General features: G+C 39.2%; 1 protein-coding gene and 1 pseudogene across 4 annotated transcripts in view; one reads left to right on the top strand and one right to left on the bottom strand.

Annotated features, from left to right (window-relative positions):
* The window catches only part of LOC115508493, a 607,545-nt pseudogene that overhangs the window by 404,451 nt on the left and 188,941 nt on the right, over window positions 1-14,153 (top strand).
* Window positions 1-14,153, bottom strand: part of CNTN6 (contactin 6) — a 163,575-nt gene that overhangs the window by 58,549 nt on the left and 90,873 nt on the right. The window lies entirely within an intron of this gene.

The raw sequence follows: 14,153 nt of genomic DNA, 5'->3' as shown, positions 1-14,153 counted from the left end.
ATTTTAGGTTCATAATAAAATTGAGAGAAGGGTACAGATATCCCATATACCCCTGCACATGCATAGCTCCTCCCATTATCAACATTCCCACTGGTGGTACAGTTGTTACAAGTGAGGAATCCATGCTGACACATCATAATCATCCAGGGGCCAGAGTTTACCTTAGGATTCACCCTTAGTGTTGTATATGCTTGGGGTTTGGAAAAATTTTTAGTGACAGGTATCCATCATTATACTATCACACCAAGAATTTTCACTGTCTTAACAATCTTCTGTGCTCCAACTATTCATTCTTCCCTCTCCTAACCCCTGGCAATCTGATATTTTACTGCCTCCAAAGTTTTGCCTTTTCCAAAATGTCACATAATTGCAATCACCCAGTATGTAACCTTTCAGATTGGTTTCTTTCACTTAGTAATATGCATTTAAAATTCCTCCATATCTTTTCATGGCTTGATAGCTCATTTCTTTTTAGCACTTACTAATATTCCAGTGTCTGGATGTGGCACAGTATATTTATTCATTTACTTACTGAAGAATATCTTGTTTGCTTCCAAGTTTTGGCAATTATGAATAAAGATACTATAAATTATAGAGTGCAGGGTTTTGTATGGAGACAAGTTTCAAGTCCTTTGGGTAAATGTTAGCAGGTATGATACGTGCATTGTATGGAAAGAACATGTTTAGTTTTGTGGGAAACCTCCAAACTGTTTCCTAAAGCGGCTATACCATTTTGAATTCCCATCAGCAATGAATAAGAGTTCCTACTGCTCTACATCCTGACCATTTAGTGTTTGTATTCCAGATTCTGCCATTCCAATAGCCCTGTAGTAGTATTTCATATTTCATTTTAATATGCATGTTCCTGATGACATATGATGTGGAGAATCTTCAAATGTGTGTTTGCCATCTGTATATCTCGTTTGGGGAGGTGTCTGTTCAGGTCTTTGACCCATTTTTTTATGATAATTGTTTTCTTATCCCTGAATTTTAATCAGTGTTTGTGTATTTTAGATAACAGTTCTTTATCAGATGTGTCTCTTACAGATATTTTTTCCTAGTCTGTGGCTTGACTTCTCATTCTGTTGACATTGTCTTTCACAGTACAGTTGTTTTTTTAAAATTATTTTAATTAAGTCCAGCTTATTGTATGTTTTCTTCAGGAGTCTGCCTCTGGTGTTTTATCTAAAAAGTCATGGCCAGGCGTGCCTGGGTGGCTCAGTCTTCTGAGTGTCCAACTTTGGCTCAAGTCATGATCTCACAGTCTGTGAGTTTGAGCCCCGGGTGGGGCTCTGTGCTGACAGTTCAGAGCCTGGAGCCTGCTTCAGATTCCGTGTCTCCTTCTCTCTCTCTGTGATTCTTCCACACACACTCTGTCTCTCTTTCAAAAATAAATAAAAATTTTGGGGCGCCTGGGTGGCTCAGTCAATTAAGCGTTCGACTTCAGCTGAGGTCTTGATTTCAAGGTCCGTGAGTTCGAGCCCTGCATCAGACTCTGTGCTGTCAGTTCAGAGCCTGGAGCCTGCTTTGGATTCTGTGTCTCCTTCTCTCTCTGCCCCTCCCCCAATCACGCTCTGTCTCTCTCTATCAAAAAATGAATAAATGTTAAAAAATTGTTTTTAATAAATAAAAATTTAAAAAAAATTTTAAAGTCATGGCCACACCCAAGGCCATCTAAGTTTTCCCCCAGCTCCTTACCTTCTGGGAGTTTTATAGCTTTGTTTCTATGTTTAGGTCTATGATCCATTTTGAATTCATTTTTGTGAAAGGTGTGAGGTCTGTGTCTAGATTCATTACAAAAATTTGTTTTGCATGTTGGTGTCCAATTGTTCCAGTAGTATTTGTTGAAAAGACTGTCTTTGCTTCATTGTATTGCCTTAGCTCCTTTGTTATAATTATCTTTTTAGACAAGTGTTCATTCTCTAAATAGACTGTAAGGCTGAGTTTTTTGAGGTAACTGCGGGGATTGTAAGACAATGGACTCTAAAGTCTGCTTGCTTTGTCTGTGTGCTGGTTCTCCCTTTATGGCTGTTGCACATTGGAAGCACTTGCTTGATTTCCTTGTAAGATTTACCTGTACCTGGGGATAATGGAAATAATAACAACATTGGTTTGTTTTGAGAGTTACATTTAAAAATATTTTCAAAATGCTGGGCATTAGCCTGGAAGATAATGAAAGCCCCCAACATGGTAACTCTTACTCTTTATTTCTTTGTATTTTCTAAGAATACCTACAATTCATAAATACTTAATAAATACGCTTTTTGATTGTATTTACTCTGAAATCTTTAGCCTTTTTTTTTGTAGGTCTACATGTATATTTATTCATATTATGAGAACATACAGGAAACCAACAGAAAGTCACTCAGACAAATAACCTCTGTGTAAAAATGGACGCTAGGTAGAGGTATAAGCAAAGTCATTATTTGGCTAATTGACTTTCTGTTAGTTTGCAGACTGCCATATAGAGTAGCACAAGAAGAGATACATTCAAATCAGTCTAACCAAGGATAAGACTTGAGTACATACAGCAAACCTTAATCATTCTTTTGTGCAGTTCCAATCTTGAAACTGAAGTTTTAACAAAGGCCATCCTAAAATCTTTTAAAATTATTGTGTTGATATGGACTCTGTTGGGGGGAGGTGGGCATTCCTAACTATTTAACTGACTCACAGAAAATATAGCAGTTATATCTGTAGTATTTTCTTTGCCTCTGTCCTAGCTCCAGACAAATAATAGCGTTTCTTGGGTCTCTGGAACAGAGTTACGTTAGGCACAGCGTGTTTAAATTTATATGTGCAATGGGAGGTGGCTAAGGCAAGGAAAGTAAAAAATGAAAACCTACATGGAGTGGCATCACTAATTGGCAGCACAAATAAATTCAACGTTGCTATGTTTTGCCACAAGGCACATTTCTCTTGGTGCCCTAGAGGAAAACAGGCATGCATGGGTGCTGTAATGTTACCCCTTTATCACCACTCCCAATAAACTAGAGGAACATATATTTTAAACACATTAAATAACTAAAGATATGCTTCCCTAGAAAGGATTAATCAAACATAATTTGGGGGTCATTACACAGCGAACTGAAAGGGTTTAACTCGCAAAGGATTGTTGAGAAGTGTTACCTGGAGATTAAAATGCACTCAAACACTTCTCAATTTATATGGAAGTCAAAACGTCACTGCTACCAGTGTCTAATTTTTTTTTTAATTCCTGATTTTCTGCAGTTGTATTTTATGCCTCATGTGTAATTAATCGGTGCCAACAGTCAAATGTTTCAAAGTTAAGTCCCAGGTTCAACTGTCCTAAATTCCAAAGCAAAAACCAAGCATCAGATATTCAGACCTTAAAATGTATCAAAATGTGACTCTTTATTTAATATATGCAAATAATTTAAGCACCAGCTTTGTAGTGGCTGACACACAACACAAACACAGATTCTGGGTGACTGAATGGTGACACAGATTAGGCGATGGCAGACAAGAGTAGTTGCTAAATAACATAATTATTTGGTGTCATGATATGTCTTTATTCCAACAGCATGCCAGAGTGTGCTGCTGTTTCCCGTGAAATGTTAAGGAAATGTGATTTAACATTAACAAAACAGCATCAGATGGAAAGCTTAGCTAAATTAATCCAGTGAAAGAGGCTGTTCAGTAGAGGAGAAGGAAAGAGAAAGAAAAGTGTCTCCATTTGCTGAAGTATTTTGGGATGCTGGAGAAAACACAAAAGAGAATTAATACAGATTCATATGCTAACGTGCCTCACAACCGAAGCAGAGCAAAAGAAGACATGGGAAATTATAAAGTTGACAAAGGACAAAAAAAGTTTGTGAACACAGGACTTAAAAGGCATTTTTTAAAAAAAAGTATGCTCATAAAATAAGTAGAGGAGAATCAATTGAAAACACAATGAAACAGAAAGAGCTGTGCAGAATGAAAGTTCAAACATTGCCAGGACATTTTGATTATACTTTCATTACATATATGATGATGAGCCTATTGTGGGATCTCAAGACTTTGAAAGTTTGCAAATGTAAAGTTGTATCTGAAGCATACTTTGAGACAGATGAGATTCAGGTACAGCCAGGTGACCTTAAACCTGGAATTTTACCCCTGAGGTCCTTGGTTTCCCTCAAGCATAGCAAGAGAGGAATTTGGGCTGGGACATTTATTATTATTTCCCTTTTCACTCTACCTCTGGGGCGTCTGGGTAGCTCAGTCAGCTACGCGTCCAACTTTGGCTCAGGTCACGATCTCACCATTCATGGGTTCAAGTCCCATGTCAGGCTCTGTGCTGACAGCTCAGAGCATGGAGCCTGCTTTGGAGTCTCTCTCTCTCTCTCTCTCTCTCTCTCTCTCTCAGGCCCTCCTCTGCTCTTGCTCTGTCTCTCAACAACAAATACATGAAAAGAAAAAAATTCACTCTATCTCTGTCCTTCAGCGATTTCAGAAGGTAATATATCTGGGAAATGTTTTCCCCTGCTGTCCTGAATGTGGTTTTGGTGGTAGATGCGAATGGAATCTCCAATTCTGATTCCTTTCTGGCTACTGAACTATTGTATTCCTCAGAGTTTACAGAACCAAACTTACAAACATGGCTGAGGATGGGATACCAACTTAGATGTGACTCCGTGTCTGCTAACTCTAATTATATCTTCTTCTTAATTGTAATACATAATTACATATCTAGATCAAGTCCCTCATGGACCTTAGGGAGTTTATCCTTATTTACCAAATTTGCATATCTATGCCTATATGTCACCAATAATTATATTGTATGTTAAATTAACAATTTAATCAGTCTGGCACGAAACAGACACTCAGATCAATGGAACAGAATAGAGAACCCAGAAATGGACCCACAAACGTATGGCCAGCTAATCTTTGACAAAGCAGGAAAGAATATCCAATGGAATAAAGACAGTCTCTTCAGCAAGTGGTGCTGGGAAAACTGGACAGCGACATGCAGAAAAATGAACCTGGACCACTTTCTTACACCATACACAAAAATAAACTCAAAATGGATGAAAGACCTCAATGTAAGACAGGAAGCCATCAAAATCCTCGAGGAGAAAGCAGGACAAAACCTCTTTCATCTTGGCCGCAGCAACTTCTTACTCAACACATCTCCAGAAGCAAGGGAAAGAAAGGCAAAAATGAACTATTGGGACCTCATCAAAATAAAAGGTTTCTGAACAGTGAAGGAAACAATCATCAAAACTAAAAGGCAACCGACAGAATGGGAGAAGATATTTGCAAATGACATATCAGATAAAGGGTTAGTATCCAAAATCTATAAAGAACTTATCCAACTCAACACCCAAAAAACAAATAATCCAGTGAAGAAATGGGCAGAGACCTGAATAGACACTTCTCTAGGAAAGACATCCAGATGGCCAACCGACACATGAAAAAATGCTCAACATCACTCATCATCAGGGAAATACAAAGCAAAACCACAATGAGATACCACCTCACACCTGTCAGAATGGCTAACATTAACAACTCAGGCAACAACAGATGTTGGCAAGGATGTGGAGAAAGAGGATCTCTTTTGCACTGATTGTGGAAATGCCAGCTGGTGCAGCCATTCTGGAAAACAGGATGGAGGTTCCTCAAAAAATTAAAACTAGAACTACCCTACGACCCAGCAATTGCACTACTAGGTATTTATCCAAGGGATACAGGGATGCTGTTTTGAAGGGACACATACATCCCAATGTTTATAGCAGCACTATCAACAATAGCCAAATTATGGAAAGAGCTCAAATGTCCATCGATGGATGAATGGATAAAGAAGATGTGGTGTATACATACTCACACACACACACACACACACACACACAATGGAGTATTACACGGCAATCCAAAGAGTGAAATCTTGCCATTTGCAACTATGTGGGTAGAACTAGTGGGTATTATGCTAAGCGAAATTAATCAGTTAGAGAAAGACAAATATCATACAACTTCACTCACATGAGGACTTTAGAACACAGATGAACATCAAGGAAGGGAAGCAAAAATAATATAAAAACAGGGAGGGGGACAAAACAGAAGAGACTCTTAAATATGGAGAACAAACAGAGGGTTACTGGAGAGGTTGTGGGAGGGAGGGATGGGCTAAATGGGTAAGGGGCATTAAGGAATCTACTCCTGAAATCATTGTTGCACTATATGCTAATTTGGATGTAAATTAAAAAAAAAAAATTAAAAAATCTAATCAGTCATTTGAATCATTTGAATATTGTAGATAGAGGAGGCTAAGCCATTAAGAGGACTGATTTATTTTATTTTATTGGTGTGAATTAAGACTCCATCTAATGCAACAACATACAGACTTATTCTATACCTTTTATTGATAGAAAATTAGAATGTGACTGTATATATCACTGTTTTTAGAAGAGTTTTAGTCTTAACTAAAAAAAAAAAATGAATAAGTAATGTATATAGTATGACGTTCTGCTTTTGGCTCCACAGATGGACACTGCATTACATCGGAAAACTAACTAAAGGTCTACATGGTGGTACTGAAGATTACACAGAACTTTGGAGTCAGATCTTCCTGGAAGTGAACGTATTTCTATGACTTAAAAGTGTGTAACTTTAGCTGTGATGTTTAACTTCGCTAAGCCTTAGTTCTAACCACCTAAAAAATATAAACAAATAACACACCCCTCATAGGCATCTTTTAAAAGTAAATGAAATGATGTCTCTAACATCGCAACACACTACCCACCCATGATAGGTACTCCATAAGTTGATGTTATTACTAGTACTAGTATTGTTATTATTTGAGGAGACTCAGGGTCAACGACGAGAAAGCCGGATTTCTGACTGTATTTGTTAATTTAACCTTAGAAGGAAAACAAAAATGTGTATATTTAAGTATACCTAAGCATCCCTAAGCAGGCAAAGAGTCAACCATTGGATGGCTCTCAAAATGATTTGTGTCTGTACGTGCAGGAATTATCTCCTGCAAGGAGGAAGGTAGGTGTATATCCAAACCTTTCAACCGGCATCATGTGTGACACTGTGTACGCGGTAAGACAGACACATAATCAACCTGTTCTCCGCACTTTTGTTTTCTAGGAAAAGTTCCTCCCTACACTTCAAGGGCCAGCTCATGTCCCTCCAACCTGCTGAGGCCTTTTCTGAAAGGCTGTAAGCTGAGTCAGTCCTCACCATCTTTTGTCTGTGATAACACACACCCCGTTGCACTGGAGCTATTGACCTGTCTGCTTCCCCCACAAGACTCGGAGCTCATTCAAATTTATAAACCCAGAATTTTTTCACAAGGCCTGTCAAAGTGGTTTGCAACTGTGCGTATAAATAAATGAATAGTTTGACAAGTCACACTTGAGAATCAGATTTGTCACTCCAAATCAGCAATTCTCTAACTGTGCTCTCAGGAAATATAGGGGCTTCTCAGGGCACACTACGGGCTGCTGGAAGGAAGGCAGCTTATGGCTGAGGGCAACTGGGCGGGGCATTGAGAGGGGCTCTGGGTCTCCCTCTTGGACATTAGTCAGATTGGTTCACTATTAGCTGTTTTATGAAATTGGCTCTAGCATTAGCTTCCTTTGGAAACAAAACAAGAACATCTTCCCTGCCAAAAACAAAACAAAACAACAACAACAAAAACAATTCTATGGGAAAAAAAGAAAAAAAAAGACAAAGGAAAATGGGAAATAATAGCCAGTGACTAAAAAAAAAAAAAAAAAAAAAAATGCTCTGACAAGCCTCACTCTTCATTGTGAAGATATTAACAAGACTGACTTTCACACAGTTGGTTGGGCTTTTATTTCTTCAACTGGATCATAATTTCTACAAGACAGCAATTCTATCCATCCCATTTATTTCTATTGATTTACGTTCTAGATGTCCACCAGCATGGATGAAAAGGTGTGGGTGTAACAAATACCTGTAGAGCAACCATTTCATTTCTTTTTTTTTTTTTTTTAATTTTTTTTTTCAACGTTTATTTATTTATTTTTGGGACAGAGAGAGACAGAGCATGAATGGGGGAGGGGCAGAGAGAGAGGGAGACACAGAATCGGAAACAGTCTCCAGGCTCTGAGCCATCAGCCCAGAGCCCGACGTGGGGCTCGAACTCACGGACCGCAAGATCGTGACCTGGCTGAAGTCGGACGCTTAACCGACTGCGCCACCCAGGCGCCCCAACCATTTCATTTCTAAGTAAGTAGCGTTGTATTTTAAGCACATCAAGTAATCACTTCTTTCCACAAACGTCAAACTAAGAACAAAAGGTCATTTGTGTAAATTGCACTAATAACTGACCTTTTCTTCCTATAAAATTATTGCTGCTGAATATTTATGTAAATTTTGGAGGATATAAATGTCACTCAGAAATTAGAAGCACGCACTGAAGTAAGTGGATACCATTCCATGGCCAATTGTATTCATGTTTCCAAACAGCAACTGAACTAAGGACTTCTATCTCCTTGGCAGTGAGATAAGACAAAGAATCAAGCACTTTAAATAGGAAGCAAAGTTCTGGGGGGAAAGGAGATACAATGAAGTTTCTATTTCTCAAGCAGTATGTTTGCATCAAACCAGTGTTTCTCTAGGGGGTGTTCAAAAGTCTCAGCTTCTCCTCAGAGCAGAGGGCGTGAACTTACAATAAAAATGCAGATTCCTCAGTCCCGTTTCATACCCACGGACTGAAAATCTTGGACATGGCTCTGGGATCTGCATTTTTCACAAGGTTCTTATGCATGATCAAGTTTGAAGCCTACTGATACAGACTACAAATTCAAACTCTACAATGGATCTTATATATTTTTCGACATAAGGTACGGTGCAAGAATATAAGGTGCTCTTTATTTGGGGAACTTTTTTGCTTGGTCATATTTGCCCTTGGTTTAAAGCTACAGGATGGTGTTACCCATCATTAAAACATTTCAAATAGGGAACCAGACCAGTAAGAGTCTAACCCAAGGCAGTGGTGTAAAACAGAGCACACTCAGCTGGGCAGGCTGAGTTTAAAGGCAGGCTTTACATCTTTAATGAACCAGAGCTTTCTCTGACCATGGCAGGCAGGTGGTTTCACACGCACTCTGCTGAAGGGTCAGTGCACCGGATCGGTAGAGGCCAGTGGGGATAAAGAAAGAAGGATTGGATGGCAAGAGGGAAAAAAATGAGGGCAAGACTGACAGGGGCGCACAGGATTTCAGCTTGTTAAATCTTTGCGTGACAGAGGCAAGAGTATCAGATGGCTCTTGACATCTTTAGCATGTATTCCCTTGGAAAGGCTCACCTTAACAAGGCTCTCAGGAGTTGAGTAGGAACAATTTAAAATTTTATTACATAGAAGGAGCACAGAAGGGAGATTGTAATAAGCCTGGCATTATGCAGACTGTCATTCTTCCTTAAACATGGGAACATATGGTTCATTTGCCTATTTGATACTCATGCTACCTGATGTACTAAGCACTATTACATTAAGTAGTTGGTGATATGAAATAAAATTAGGTTTATTTGCTTGTTCCATTAGGAAGCTTTGCAAGGAGGAGGAAGAGATAGAAAAGCCTGTGTGCTGGTGACAACATTCTTGTTAAAGTTGCACTGAATAGACTTGTGTGGAGGGGATATTTTATGAAGGTTGAGCACTTGAGGATAAAGGTAAAGGAATAAGGTAAAGTGGTGATAGAGAAAGGAGACATTGAAAGATACATAGAGAAGGGTCAAACAGGAAGGAGGCATCATATCACTGGCTCTCTTGCATCCAGGCGGACAGACCCCCATTAGGTGATAACCCACAAGGTGAGATGGTTGGAAAAAGGCTCCTGGGAAAAGCAGAATGGTGGCAAAATGTTGGGCAATGGCCTATGTAACCAAAGGAACTACTCTGTCTAGCTAGTTTAGCAAAGAGTGGAATGAAGACAAACTGTAATTTTTATTCTCTTCATCTTCTGTGTCAATACGCTAAGGGCTTTCAAGTAGATCCTCCCAAGGGTACTCTTTTTGCTCATGAAGAGAAGAAAGATGACACTACTTGCTCAAGAACCACTGATTCTTTCTTGGCACAGAGAATACCCTGTTTCTCTTACCCTTCTTTCTCTTCATCTCCTACTCACTCATCTCTACTTCCTCTTTCCTACTCATTCACTGCCATTTTTGACTTCCCCCCTTCCCCCGCCCAGCACTTCCTCACAAAGGACTACTGCGTTAAGAGGGAGAGCTCAGGGCATTGGAGCGCTATGCAGTTGGAAGTGGGCCTGCCAGGTTTGGGGCTTGAAGGCAAAAATACTGAATAAACTCCATTACTAGATTCCATGCTATCTAAGGGATTCATATGCTCCCAAAAGGTATATGTACTGTGTCAAGGGCCCAGGGCCACACAGGGTTTCAGAGTATCAGTATTAGAGAATAAAGCACACAAAATTCATGGATGTGAGGTCTGTTTGTAACTCTCCCTCCCTCCTTCCCCCTCTCTCTCTCTCTCTCTCTCTCTCTCTCCCTCTCTCTCCCCCCTCTCTCCCTCTCTCTCTGCCCCCCCCCTTTCCAACCCCAAGTGGATAGAGGTAATAAAATTGGTTCTAGGAGTTCACCAGTCCTCTGATATCAAGTCTGGGAAATATAAAAACATCCTAAGGCCAACTGCCAAGGGCTAGAACCTCTACTTTTCAGTTTGATAGTCAGTGAATCTCCAAGTATCTTTTTATTCAGCTCTTTGAGATTACCCGGGTAAAGATAGTAGAAAAGTAACCATATGTAACTATGTGACAACTTTGTTCCTCAGGAATGTATCTGCATATGAAAAAAGTGTACTTTAATTTTAAGATATATAATGTATCTGATATAATGCCTGACTTATAGAAAGTGTTTAAAATGGTTATTTTCATTATTACTGACCATTTGTCTGCTATATAACAGGATTTTATTTTGTTTTCTTTTGCTTTATTTTATTTTATCTTAGGAAATGAGAGAGAAATGTGTATTTTTCTTTCCTTTTGTTTTTTAGAAGAATGAAGAAATTTGGTGGATTATATATTAATTCAATTATATTTCAATAATGGGAAAACATTCTATCTCTTTATTTTTATTGTTCAGAGATTTTATGCACACTCTGACCAAATCCCAGGTGGTTTAGGCACTGTATTTAATGCTGCCTGTCAGAGGACAACTTTGAGCTGTCTGTCCAGCAGGTTAACATTTCCTATTAAATTTACGAGGTGATCCCTGAGCAGATAGCCAGCAGTCGCTGAGCACAAGGAGATAAATAAATCTAGGCCTTTGATTTCTGTCAGTTCACTTGCTAAGTGGATCCATGAGGAAAAAAAAAGAAGCGATTAATCAAACTTAGCCGATGTGAAATTGATTCCCTCAGTTGCCTCAGAATGCCTTGCAGAGATACCTTTGTGGTTTTTACCCTGGCTGGTAGAGGTAAGAATGTGTAACTAGGATTTGCATGAAGATTAGGATAACAGCAATAAATGCACCCAATAGCAGTAGAGTATAGAGATCACCCAGCCTTTCCACAGATACCACCAACTGAGTCTCATAGAACCATGTGGGAGAGACAAGTACTATTTTCTCTAAGTGAGGACTAGTGAAGTTAAATGACTTGCTAGAAGTTATCAACTACATGAGAGGTAGGGTTGGGACTTGAACCCAGATCCTCTGACTCCCAATAACTTCAAAGACAAACACTTGCTTACGAAAGGATATTATGTGTCACATATTTGACTCGCTTAACATTTTACCCACCACACCTAGTCCAGTGTTTGGAACAAAATAGGTGCTCATTAAATATTTACAGACTGAATGAACACATCTTGGGCCTATTAATTATTAAGTACGTTTTTGGTTTAAATGCAAAATGTCTTAAGTCAGGCGGATACGAACAACCCAAAGTAAATGTTACCTTTCATTGATTTAGCAACACAGAAAATATTTATTGAATGTCTATTATGTCCCAGGTTTGAGCTGGGTGCTGGGCATATAATGGTAAAGGAAACAGTGGTTCTCACCACGCTGTGGTGCTACAGTGTGGCTGCTAGGGCTCTCTAACCTCTGAATCCATCCAATGAGATCATTTTAGCTGTTTCGAACAATTTAAAGCAATCACCATGTCTGGCTCAATCGCTTGGCCACCTGAGGAAACCAGCGCAATATATACAAAATTATAAGTATGATAGCAGCTGCAATTTTAACCTGGCACACTAATGTTTTGCATTGATTTCTATTTCTATTTCTAATATATAAACCCTATTCTGGCAGTCACTACATGGGTATAGGGTTTAATGTTTCTTAAAGTTGTTTTGATTGTAGTTCACCTTAAATAAATCCAGAGAACAGTCACCTCAAAGGAAAAAAAGAGAGCGAGAGAGAGAGAATATGCTAGTGGTTTTATACAAGGTCAGGGCACTCATCAGTGACAGAACTGGGACCAAAATCCCCGTTTTCTTTTTGTTGTTGTTGTTATTTTTAAGTTTTTAATGTTTATTTTTGAAAGAGAGAGAATGAGTGGGAGAGGGGCAGAGAGAGAGGGAGACACAGAATTCAAAGCAGGCTCCAGGCTCTGAGCTGTCAGTACAGAACCCAACACGGGGCTCGAACTCACCATCTGTGAGATCATGACCTGAGTGAATGCAGTCACCCAACCGACGGAGCCACCCAAGCACCCCAAAATCCCCATTTTCTAATTCCCAATGCAGGATTCTTTGCAATACATCCCCGTTTTCACCACAGGAACGTACCTCTGCTTCTGTTCAGTTTAGGTGTTACTGCTAAATGACTTGTAGCTCCAAAAAGAATGAAGTAGATGTCTTAAGACCATACATTCCCAGCAGGAAACCAGGAAGCCTGTGGACTGTAATGCCATCTATCTATTTTCAGATGTAGGAAAACTTTTCTACTTGGACAGTCTGCCATGAATACAAGTACTTATAAAGACAGAAATCGTAAAAGAGTCAAGACTTCAACTGAAGCACACAGGCCAATAAGAAACATATTAATTATATTTAGAATTCTTGCTTGATCTGAATTACCAACACGTGAAAGTAGGTTAAATCATGTAATAACAGCCATTCCAAAAATGAAGAATCAAGTATGCTCTCTGTTACCTGTTGAGTGGAATAGACCTGGAAACAGAGATGGGCAACTTGGCATAGAGTCTAAGCTTTATCACTTACTATATAGGTGATGTATGCTGTCTCATTTCATGTAAGAGTAGAGGAAAGTGTCAAAATATATATATTGCCACAATTTTTTTATAAGTAGGCAATACAGTAAGATTACTTTGAATAAGCTTCTTTTTTTTTTTTTTTCTTTTTCCAACGTTTATTTTATTTTTTTTGGGGACAGAGAGAGACAGAGCATGAACGGGGGAGGAGCAGAGAGAGAGGGAGACACAGAATCGGAAACAGGCTCCAGGCTCTGAGCCATCAGCCCAGAGCCCGACGCGGGGCTCGAACTCACGGACCGCGAGATCGTGACCTGGCTGAAGTCGGACGCTTAACTGACTGCGCCACCCAGGCGCCCCTTGAATAAGCTTCTTTAGAGTCCTTTCAACCATCTCTAGGTAGTTACACTTTACTGGAAGCAAGAGTTAGTGACAATGAAATTTCAAAGGAGACAGCACCGTATACAAGTTTTATAACAGAAAGTAAAAATGTGCATTTTCCCACACAGGTCAAGAACTAAAAACTATTCCTACTTGGGATCATTGTAAACATTTAAGTTGTTGTCCATATGTGGCTTTTTAAACCTTTCTATGTGTACAACTGTGTCATGTTTTAACAGAGGTATGAAAGGGTAGGAATTATATTTCTGTTTCTCCTGAAGTGAAATAAGCAGTCTGGCATGGCATTTCAAAATGTACACTGGGATTCAGTGTTTTTGTCTTTGAATTTAGGATCTAGCTCTGTAAAACTCCTTCCTACTCTCCTTCCTTCCTTCGTTTGTTCCTTCCTTCTCTAATTTTTACCTTCAACTTCTTTGGAAATCCCTATGATGAGACTAGAAAAAACCCATTAAGTCAACACAAATAAAAACACAGGTGCAGTATTTCCCAAAAAGCAGCATGAAGCCATGCACTCAATGAAACCAGTCAGGTCAGAAGGCAATAGAAGTAGGGACAGGACAGGGATCATGCAGAGACACAAAGTCTCATGGATGGTTGT

This window comes from Lynx canadensis, chromosome A2 (assembly GCF_007474595.2).
Source record: "Lynx canadensis isolate LIC74 chromosome A2, mLynCan4.pri.v2, whole genome shotgun sequence".
NCBI lineage: Eukaryota > Metazoa > Chordata > Mammalia > Carnivora > Felidae > Lynx > Lynx canadensis.
Note: the sequence above shows the minus strand (reverse complement) of the source record. Positions and strands in the feature narration are given on the sequence as shown.